At 39.3% G+C, this 10,804-nt stretch overlaps 1 long non-coding RNA gene across 12 annotated transcripts in view; it reads left to right on the forward strand.

Annotated features, from left to right (window-relative positions):
• LOC128076673 (uncharacterized) overlaps positions 1-10,804 on the forward strand; it is a 310,987-nt gene that overhangs the window by 240,160 nt on the left and 60,023 nt on the right. The window lies entirely within an intron of this gene.

Genomic DNA, 10,804 nt, shown 5'->3' on the forward strand with positions numbered 1-10,804 from the left:
TGGATCAGATCCATAAGTGGAATATACCAGTGTAGCTCCAGTGACTGAAATGAAACTCTGCTGCTTTAGAGCAACTGAGGAACTGGTGAATTGTCTGTCAAAACACAGGAGTCAAACTATGTGGGTGGGTTCTGGTTAGATTAAATTACTGTCAGTGTTCACAGAGCTTTGAGAACAGGAAAAGGAGAAGACCTTCTTTTCTAAACCTTCTTTCATATATAGTAACAACAGTTTAGCAGCTCATTCTTTTTGTTTGGCCTAATTTGTGGTGTATTACTTGCAGTACTTCCCAAATTCTACAAAAGCAAAAGATTAATTATTTTTGCACGCATGAGCTGTGGAACATTCTCTGAGTCACATGAAGCAGTTGCATCAACAGAGAACTTAATTTAGCAAGGTCAGTCATACAGCCACCAACCAACCTTTCCTCTTCACCGTAATAAGTTCTTCCAGTGAAACATCTTCAGCAATTTTCAGTAGCAATGATGTCCCTGCCTACCAAAATCCCATTTTGCTCATCCTTGGATGAGTTGGACTAGATGACCTTGAAATGTCTCTTCCAGCTCCTCACAATGAGCAGGGACACCTAGAGATCAAGGAGGTTGCAGAGAGCCCTTTCCAGTCTGACTTTGAATGTCTCCAGGAAGGGGGCTTCCACCACATCTGTGGGCAACCTGTTCCAGTTCCTTACCACTCTTTCGTAAAATGCTTCTTCCTTTTATCTGATTTAAATGTCCCCTCTTCTAGTTTGAAGCAATATCCCCTTGTCTGATCCCAACACACCTTGCTAAAGAATCTGACTCCTCCTTTCTTACAGCCTTCCCATCCTCCTCTTACATACTGAAAGGCTACTGTTGGGCTTCTCCAGGCTGAACAGCCTCACTTCTCCCAGCCTGTTCTTGTAGAAGAGGTATTCCATCCCTTGGATCATTTTTGTGGCCCACATAGGCTTCTGTAGAGATAATGGTAAACAGAGCTTCATTACTTCAGCCCCAACATGGCTAATAATTAACTTATCCATCCTGTAAATGGATATTACAGATAACATGTACCTGGATGCAGGATTTGTGCTCTCCTAGCTATCAAGAGAACAGACTAACAGGAGAAAGATTCTCATCAGTAGGAGAAGGGTCTGTCAGGAAGATGTAAGTCCTGGTTGCCCCCTGTCCTGTTTTGGTGAGATGGGCATAATCTGGTGCAAAGTTTGCTACATATGCTGTGTGAAAGCTGCTGTTGTTGCACGTTTACACAGGTGTCTGCAGTTTCTGCCCACAGAGCTCTTGTATGTGGTGTAATGGCTGGTGGTGTAAAAGCATGTTGTTTCTACCAAGAGGTATCAGCAGCTTTCTTCTCTTTTTTGTACACTGTGAATGAAAGGCACTGTATGAAGCAGAAGTAATTACCACAAATGCAGCAGAAACCAAGTGCTTATTTTCAGCTCCACTTTCAAAAGCTGAGGGAAAATGTTAATTATATAAGGACCTTTCGTTTGAGCACTAGAACAGAAGCAAACAACCAGTGGAAAGGAAGAGCTCAACTCTTGTCCAATTTGTACAGTGGATCACAAAATTCTCCCCAGTGCTTATTTCTTCCTGCCTTTTACTCAGAGTCTGAATGCTGCTTATCACATGGTTAAGATTCAACTCATAAAAACATGTCTCAGCAATTGGAATTTACCCTTTGACCTTCGTTCCCCACCACGACCCCCCCCCCCCGAGCCCCTGCTGTGATGCACAAGCTTTGTCTTCACCAACATCACAGTTCCACTTGTGAAAACTGCTGTTTTGCACAAGTTCAAAAACTCACTAGACAGCAAGGATGAAAATATAAATGTTTAGAAATACATACATGGCTGATGCATTTTCTCCTTGCGCCTACAGAAACGTCTAAATTTCCTGGCTTTTGCCATTTTACACTGTTATTTCTCTCCAATGCCATACCCAGCCAAAGCACTAGGAGTGGTGAATTATTCAGCACAAAATATTTCTTTTCTTTTAAGAACTTTTTGTTCTGTGCTTAAGCATGTGCATGCCTATGTGGGGCTAGGAATAGGCATAGTGCCCTGCTCCTGTTCTCTAAACCTCTGTGTAAAGTCAATGAGGAGGAGCAGCACATCTGCTTATGCTGGTTATTTGATGACATATAGTAATTACTGCAGTGCTGTAGCTGAATGTTGTACACCACAGCAAGTTAAGCAAAGTAAACCTGCTAGCTTTTCTCCCCACCCCTAGATTTAAAAAAGTGTTTTTCTTTTCACAGTGAAGAGCCATTATTAGCTGTGGGAAAAAAAAAAAAAAAGGTACAAACAAGTGTTTCAAGTGCTTGGTTTCCATATATATGCGTGTGTATGTATGAAAACAAAACCAAAAGGCAGTTCTGCTTTAGTGAGTAGTGCATTTTATATACACAAAACCATGTATGTGTGCACACATACATTCAGAAATATTCAATCAGCTTTTAAGTAAAAATAATACCCTCAAACTAGAAGCTGAGCCTGGTGTTAATCTATCAGGCATGCAAGTACAGTCTGCGGTGCAATTTGAGGACAGCTCTACTGCACAATTATGAGATTATATCCTCTTTAGAGGGTATAATTATGCCTCTTCTATATATCTTATTTAGAAGGCATAATGCTTCTCCCCTCAAAGTGTAAAAACTACTGTGTAGAGTTGCAGTGATGCTTTGCTTTCAGGACACAGAGGATTGTAGACATCCGGAAAGCTTTGTATGCAGGATCTCTGGGCTGCAAGGAACAAAGCTGGACTCCTAATATGTACTTGGAAAAAAAAAAGACAACAAACTACAAAAAACTCTACAACCTCTGTGACTTTTGGTGATAGGAAGTTATGTCGTGTAAGAGTTTCTCCAAATTCATTTTCACAGATGTCTTAGTAATGATTATTTGACAGTTTAAATTAAACATGCCAGTCAGTAGCATCAGAACCTTTCCTAGCCAGAATAAAATTGAAGACATTTTAAAGCAAACTCTACTTTGCATTTAGCACCACCAACTACCAATATAAATGGATCTGAGTGCTGCAGAATCAAGGAGGTGCAGAAGAGGTGGTAATAAGGCTGTGGCAAATTTTTGCCAGAAGATGATCGATAATTCGGTTCTTTCTCATTTTGTTGCACTGTTTAATCTTTCCTAGCTCAGATCAAGCGATTGCTCATTTTGGGTGATAAAGCTTATTGCTACTGTCTGGCATACGTGAGGATCACTTAATAATATGCACCATCATAGGGCATAGCTCTTTTTAGCTTGTTTTAAAAGATGCTAAGAAGTCTCACCACTATACTCTTTTTCATAGAGCTGAGGTTGCTACAAACCTAAAGATAAATCTGCAAATCTATGTGGCTATTCTTTATCATTGTCACTAGCTTAGTGGTGGTCTGCCATTTTTCTTGAAAGCCGGGCACCAACTGCTGGCCAGAAGTATTTTTCACTGAATTCTTTGTACTTTAAATAAACTACTGCTTCAAGAACTGCCAAGTGTTCCTCATTCATCTTCAGGACACAGAGCTTCATGTATATCTTTGCAAGCCTTGACTCTGTGAAATGTTTGTCTCATCTCGCTGCCATCTAAAGCAGTCTTTGAACTCACTTCAGGTTTATTGATGGCCTTGACTAAATTAATGCAGATGTATTTTTTTTGAAAGGTTTACGCTATGACTAATTGTATGCAAAATAAATCCTCATTTACAGAAATTCATAATATATTCTTTCCTCATGTTCTGAAAGGTCTTTATGGATCCATACAATAAATGTCAGTGAAAGTGTAGGGAGGGAAAAATGTTGTTTCTTTTGGCATTTCTCATTTGAAAGTGGTAGAAGAATATGCATTTGCTTTTCCCTCTGGAGGGGTAGATAATATGATAAACTTCTGATTATATACATAAGCAGGAACAGATCAGCTTCTCTTGTGGTTCTTTTTTAAGGGCAAGTTCCAGTTGGATTGTGCTAATGCACATATTCATGAATCTCTCCAAACAGGATTCACTGCTCTCCGGGGAACTGTTGAAGTATGCATCATTGTTTCAATGAAGTATCTTCATTATAAAACATAGGGACTATAAAAGGTGAATACCATTTGCCTCGGCCTAATATAATCTCTAGTTTGACTTTCTTCCACTGTAGTGATTTTTTTTTTTTTAACAGAATCAGAGAGAATAAAATGAGACAATTTGAAATGAAATATTACACTGAATTAGGTACATGAGCCTTGATGAAGAGAGTATTTTATTTTCCATTGTTTTATTCAAGTAGAGACAAATTAGTAGCTCTAGAACAAAAAAGGATCTTTAATATCATGTATCTGATTCAAAGCAGCTCAGTGGAGATTTTTGGTCTCTAGTGGTACACAGTTTCTTAAAGTGCTTTGAAACAAATGAATATGATAGCCTGCAATGCTGAGTAAACACTGAGATTTAGAAAGAAAGGAGACAGATGCTGAGATCTGTGCTGAAATCAATCATAAAAAGTGTTTTACTCATCACAAAGAATGGTGTGACATGTCTCCCTAGACTTTTAATTATTAGTCAAGCATCATGTTGCTTGGTCTGTCATTATTTTTGAGGAGTTCAACAATTTTACCTACTATATAAAATGCACCTTATAAGCATCAGTTAACATTGCATTTAAGTATGGTGGGGGATAAAAAGGATGCAGTATGATCTGAAGTGGCTTCTTAAGTCAAAGAGCTTTATGGTGAAGAAACACAATTGCTTTCTGCAATCAAAAATATATGTTATGTAATGTAATGGCTTATATTTTTGCATATATAAATAAATGATTGTAATTTTTTTTTTCTGATTACAGTGAATCTCTCACAACAGAGAAGTTCTTGGGTTGCTTACAGCACTCTCGATAATGTACAAATGAGGAGATAGGCATGATCCCTGAGCAAAGCTTATGATCTGAGCAGGATATAGACAGCTCTGTTTAGATAGATATAATATACTATGTAGTCTAAAGGTCCAATGTTAAAAGTATTAAAATAATATTGGACTGTTTTATTGTTTTGTTTTGCATTCTGGAAAAAATAACATGGTATTCAAGGTAACATACTAGCAAAGATATCTAGCCCTGGATGTCCTTGTAACTACACATAGCTCTGCATTACATTAGAAAAATGCTTTATATTTCAGTTTGTTTTTACAGTGTAAAATTCATGCTTGTGTATAGGAACCAAACGTGGCCTATGGCCCACTTAAATTCCACTCAGGCTGTATTTGGAAAGCTTAAGTGGGGCTTATATAGTAAATAGGACTTTTCCTGGCACTTTGATCCGTGATGGATTTCTCTTGTTGTAGCAGTAGTGACACAATTCATGTGTTTTATAATGACACCAGATTTATGAAAACCTGTCATGGTCAAAAGCAGTCACATGTACAAAGAAAAAAAGAAACAAAAATCAGGTACTACATCAGTAGCAACGTTAAAAGAATTACACATATTTCACAGTTTGGTTCAACGTCAGACAACAGATAACTGACATTCATGTTATTACTGGAAGTTACCAGCCATCCCCCTCCTCCTCCTACTTCACCAAATTCTCTTTAATTGCATACATTGGCAACCAGACCTTGAAATATTATTTGCGGTCAACTGCAAAGTAAAATATCAGTGAGTTTCTAAACTGTTTTGTTCCTGGGATAGTAGCTTTGATGGCAAACTGATGCTTATAGAATGTAAGCTTGTAATAGGTCACCAACTGGATTTAGCTCCATTAACCACTACCTGCTGGGCAAAGCTGTCTATCCCGTTCCTTACACAAAGAAGGGTATACCTGTCCAGGCTGAGGGCAGCCTGTTTCCCCAGGAGAATACTGTGAGGTTTTGCTGAAGTCTAGATAGACTACACCAACAGCCTTTCCCTAATCTACCAGTCTGATCACCAAGTAGTAGAAGGAGATGAGTTTGGTCAAGCATGACCTGTCTTTCATGAACTCGTGTTGGCTGGGCCTGATCTCCTGGATGCCACACACATGCCGTGTGATGTCACCCAAGATGATTTGCTCCATAACTTTCCCTGGTACTGAGGTCAGGCTGACTGGCCCGTAGATCCCTAGATTCTCCTTACCGCCCTTGTAGATGGGAGTCACATCGGAAATCTCCTATCCTCTGGGACCTCTCCAGACAACTAGGAGTGCGGGTAGATGGCAGAGAGGGGCTCAGCAATCACCCCTACCAGCTCCCTCAGCACCCTAGGATGGAGCCCATCCGGTCCCATGGACTTGCGACAGTCCAGATGGAGAAGGAGCTCTTTAACTCTCTCCACCTGAATCACCAGGGATATATTCTGCATAGCATTCCAGACTTCCATATCAGGGTGTAAAGTGCCCTGAGGATAAATGATCTGTCTATTAAAGGCAGTAAAGAAGGCGTTGAGGACCTCAGCCTTCTCCCTATCCTTAGTGGTCACATTCCTCATTGCATCAAGTAAAGAATGGAAATTCTCCTTGGTTCTTCTCTTATTGTTGATGTATTTGTAAAAGGACTTCTTATTCTCTTTTAACTGCATTGGCCAATCTGTTAGGCTTTTGTCTAACTTCCTCCCTTCAAACCTTAGCAACTTCCTTGTAATCTCCCCAAGTGGCCTGCCCCTTTTTCCAGAGGACATAGACTGTCTTTTTCTTACAGAGTCTCAACAGTAGTTCTTCATTCATTCACACTGGTTTTCTTCCCCTACAGCTCACCTTACCACATTCAGGAACAGCCTGTTCTTATACCTTTAAAATTTCCATCTTGAGGTGCATCCAGGCTTCCTGGACCCCTTTACTCTTGAGGAGCAACTCCCAAGGGACCCCAGCAACAAACATCCTGAACTGGTCAAAGTCTGCCTTCTGGAAAATATTAATTTATGCTATATTTGGAGTATCACATCAGTATAAAAACCAAAATAAGAGTCATATGTGGCACAAGCCACTGCTTTTGGAAAGGTGTGTAAAGAGCTTTGTCTTTTATAATTTTAATTGTATGGGATATTAATCAGTGGTTTTCCTTCTTTACACCACCAGGTACCCATCTTCTCTCACCTTCAATTTCTTGGGTATAGATGTAGTTGTTCTATTTAGGGTTTGTTTGTTTGTTTTTTAAATTGTCTCCTACATAAATAAAATTTCATAAACATCAGAAAACTACATCAGCATGAACAGAAAACATTTTTAGCACTTGCCTAGAGCTAATATTATATATAGAAGATACATAATGTGGCAGCTGCATATCCACACTTCACTTCTATCAATACAATACAGAAAGAATCAGACCTATTTGGATCAATAGAATCATTGAATCACAAGGTTGGAAATGACCTATAAGATCACCTAGTCCAACCGTCTCCTCATCGCCATTGCCACCACAAGCACTAAACCATATCATGCAGCACGTCATCCAGACGCCTCTTGAACACTGCCAGGGATGGCAATTCCACCACCTCCCTGGGCAGCCATTCCAGTGCCTGACCAGTCTCTGAAATAGTTCTTCCATATGTCTAATCTAAACCTCCTCTGATACAACTTGCAGCCATTTCCCCGTGTCCTGCTCATTGCCTGGAAGAAGAGGCCAAATCCCTCTTCACCACAACCTCCCTTCAGGAAGTTGTGGAGTGCAATGAGGTCTCCTCTGAGCCTCCTCCAGACTGAACAATCCCAGCTCCTTCAGCTGCTCTTCATAAGACTTGTGCTCCAGACCCTTCATCAGTTTCGTTGCCCTTCTCTGGACACGCTCCAGAACCTCAACATCTTTCCTGTAGTGAGCGCCCCAAAAGTGAACACAATACTCAAGGTGCATCCTCACCAGTGCTGAGTAGTGGGGGATGATCAGCTCCCTGCTGCTGCTGGTTACACTACTTCAAATGCAGGCCAGGATGCCATTGGTCCTCTTGGCCACCTGGGCATGCTGTCAGCTCATGTTCCGCCGAGCATCAACCAACATCTCCAGATCCCTCTGTTCTTCACAATCATCCAGCCACTCATCCCCAAGCCTATAACACTGTATAGGGTTGATGTGCCTAAAGTGCAGGACCTGACACTTGGCCTTGTTGAACTTCATCTCGTTCACTTCAGCCCAGCAATGGGCCCCAGTATCAACCCCTGGGGGACACCACTTGAAATGGGTCGCAAGCTGGACTTCACTCCATTCACCACTACCCATTGGGCACAGCCCTCTAGACAGTTCCTTACCCAAAGAAGTGTATACCTGTTTAGACCACAGGCAGCCAGTTTCCCCAGAAGCCTGTGAGAGACTGTGTCAAAGGCTTTGCTGAAGTCTAGGTAGACTACATCAACAGCCCTTCCCTCATCTACCAGACTGGTCACCCAGTCATAGAAAGATGAGGGAATATATAGGTAGAAAGCCATCCTTAAAGCCAAAAAGGGAGCAGATACAAAAGCAGATGATTTATCTCCCCCATAAAATATCTGCTTTTGTTATGGAAATGCCATCTGAAAGAACTGTGAGGGATGAACCTAAATAATAAAAGATACTCAGTAGTGGTTATGGAAAGCTGAGGACAAGCTTCAGTGGATAACATCAATGCCTATATTATTTGCATCTCTGACAGTAACATAAATGCCTAATGTTGTTTTTAGTGTTTAATTTTTCCAATATGTTGTTTTGCTAATGTTCAGTAAAAAATAACTTACAAGTAAGTAAAGGCTTTCATTTCCAGTGGAATGGTGGAACAATATAATTATCATGTCAGGCGACACAGCATTTTGCAGTAACTCAGTAAATAATTTATGTCATCATTGTACATTTTTTAATAAAAACTACTATTTTTAAATGCACATTAGTGTCATGAAGACATCAGAGTAACTTGCAAGATACATTTTACATAGTGATACTGTGGGGTATCACAAAAGCTTTCACATCTCTTCAGACACAGGTGAGACCCAAATACTGTCAATAGGGTTTGCTTGGTGAAATTCTAGCTCCATTGAAAGCAGTCCTTCCTTCGAATTCAGTAAGGTGTGACTTTCACTTACTGTTTTCACATTGGGCCATTGGCTAACATAAGACAAAAAAAAAAAAAAAAAAAAGACTTCTGGTCAATCAGGGTTTTAGTACAGATCTTGCAGTCTGAGAGATAAAGTAAATCAGTGTGGATCAAATCTCTTCTGAAGGGATCTTAAAGGTCAAGTTGATGGTCAAGTCACTGTGATTGCTTAACTCGTCAACTTCGTGTAGAGACTTGCTGATTATCACTCTGGTTTTGGAGAGTCAAGTAGGACTGGTCTGAGCCCACTGGATTAATCCACGGGGGTGACTCCAGTGTGCTCAGACATTAACCCTCTCACACAGAATCTGAACTGAAAGGAGGACTCATCATATTATTGTCTTAAACAGTCTTTCATGTGTTAGTGAGATTTGTTATAAAACCACAGTATTACGTTCATGTCATAAATAAAATTAAGTATGAAAATCTACCCTTAAAATGGATTCTGCTTGTTGCCATGCAATTCTAGGAACAATCTATATTGCAAGACAAAAGTCAGAGCTTGTTGAAAAGTTACCGTTATTAAATCAAAATATATAAATAAAGATCAAATGGAAAAGGCATACTTTCTTTGTCTTAACTTCCTCATGTTCTGAAGGGCAAAGGAAACTGGCCCCAGCCTACATCTGCAGTCTCATGCACATCCTTCGGAAGGTCTCCAGCATCTACCACTACAAAAAGAGAGAGAGAGGAAGGGAGGAAGATGGGAGAGAAACAGATATTTAGGGAAAACAAAACAACAACAGATAAGAGTTTAAATAATAGTTTATATTTCCTTTATTTTATTTCCTCACTTCTCTCAAATGCCAAAGCAAGTCATATCTGGAGGGCTTTTTCATAAGTCATTCATCATACAAAAAAAAAAAAAAAAAAAAGAAAAGAAAAAAAAAAAAGAGATACATAGTGGTTATTTATCACATTGCTTTTTAATTTTTTTTTCCTTCTCACCAGAGGAAGGATATTATACAGTGTATACAAACATGTATGTAAAACAGTTTGTCTAAGAGAGACAAAGCTTCTCTACATATTCTTACAAAGTAAGAGAGAAGAGAAAGATGCTAGTATGTCAGTAATGTAATAAAGCATGATTAAATAAACAATATGGGCAATATGAATAGAATTCTCTGAAATTTTTCACAGTACACAGGAATAAAATATAACCATTCAGTCCCTCTCCCTCTTGAGCTCTGGTACAAAGCATGAAGCAGCATTCAGCTGGAGACAAGTCTTGTACTTGATCTTTGCAAGTCATCTATTTGTGCTGTTTGATCAAATAATAACACACAAGCTCCTAATAGGTCTCTTTTCTTTATTCTCTCAGAATAAATCTTTCTTCTTACTTTGTCCTATTGCAAGTTTCATGGATGACAAATAAGTCATTGATATAAAAAACAAATACAAATTGTTGGTTTAAAGATCCATCTGGCTTATCTGGCACTAGCTCCATTTGATGATTATGACACAAGCTTTACTGACATCAAAGTCACGTGTCTTCTGTAGATTTTAGAAAGAAGAAAGCAGTAGCCATGTACTAAATGTGCGGCCATAAAATGGCTGTTATTTTTGCAAGCAAAGTATGTCTATTTTAATAACTAATCATACTATGATAACTACGAATTAAAAAAAAAAGCATCAAGTTCATTGAACTCAGTTTGCAAGTATTGATGCATGCACAGAGCTCTGAAGCTTTGAGACATCACATGTTCTGCAGAGATGTCTGAGAATCAGTGAAGAAAACTATTATGAATTTTTAATTGTGGAGACTCGTCTAGACTGTGGAAGTCCAAGAAAATAAATAATAAACTA

Source organism: Tympanuchus pallidicinctus, unplaced genomic scaffold (assembly GCF_026119805.1).
Source record: "Tympanuchus pallidicinctus isolate F22 unplaced genomic scaffold, pur_lepc_1.0 scaffold15, whole genome shotgun sequence".
NCBI classification, from domain to species: Eukaryota; Metazoa; Chordata; class Aves; order Galliformes; family Phasianidae; genus Tympanuchus; species Tympanuchus pallidicinctus.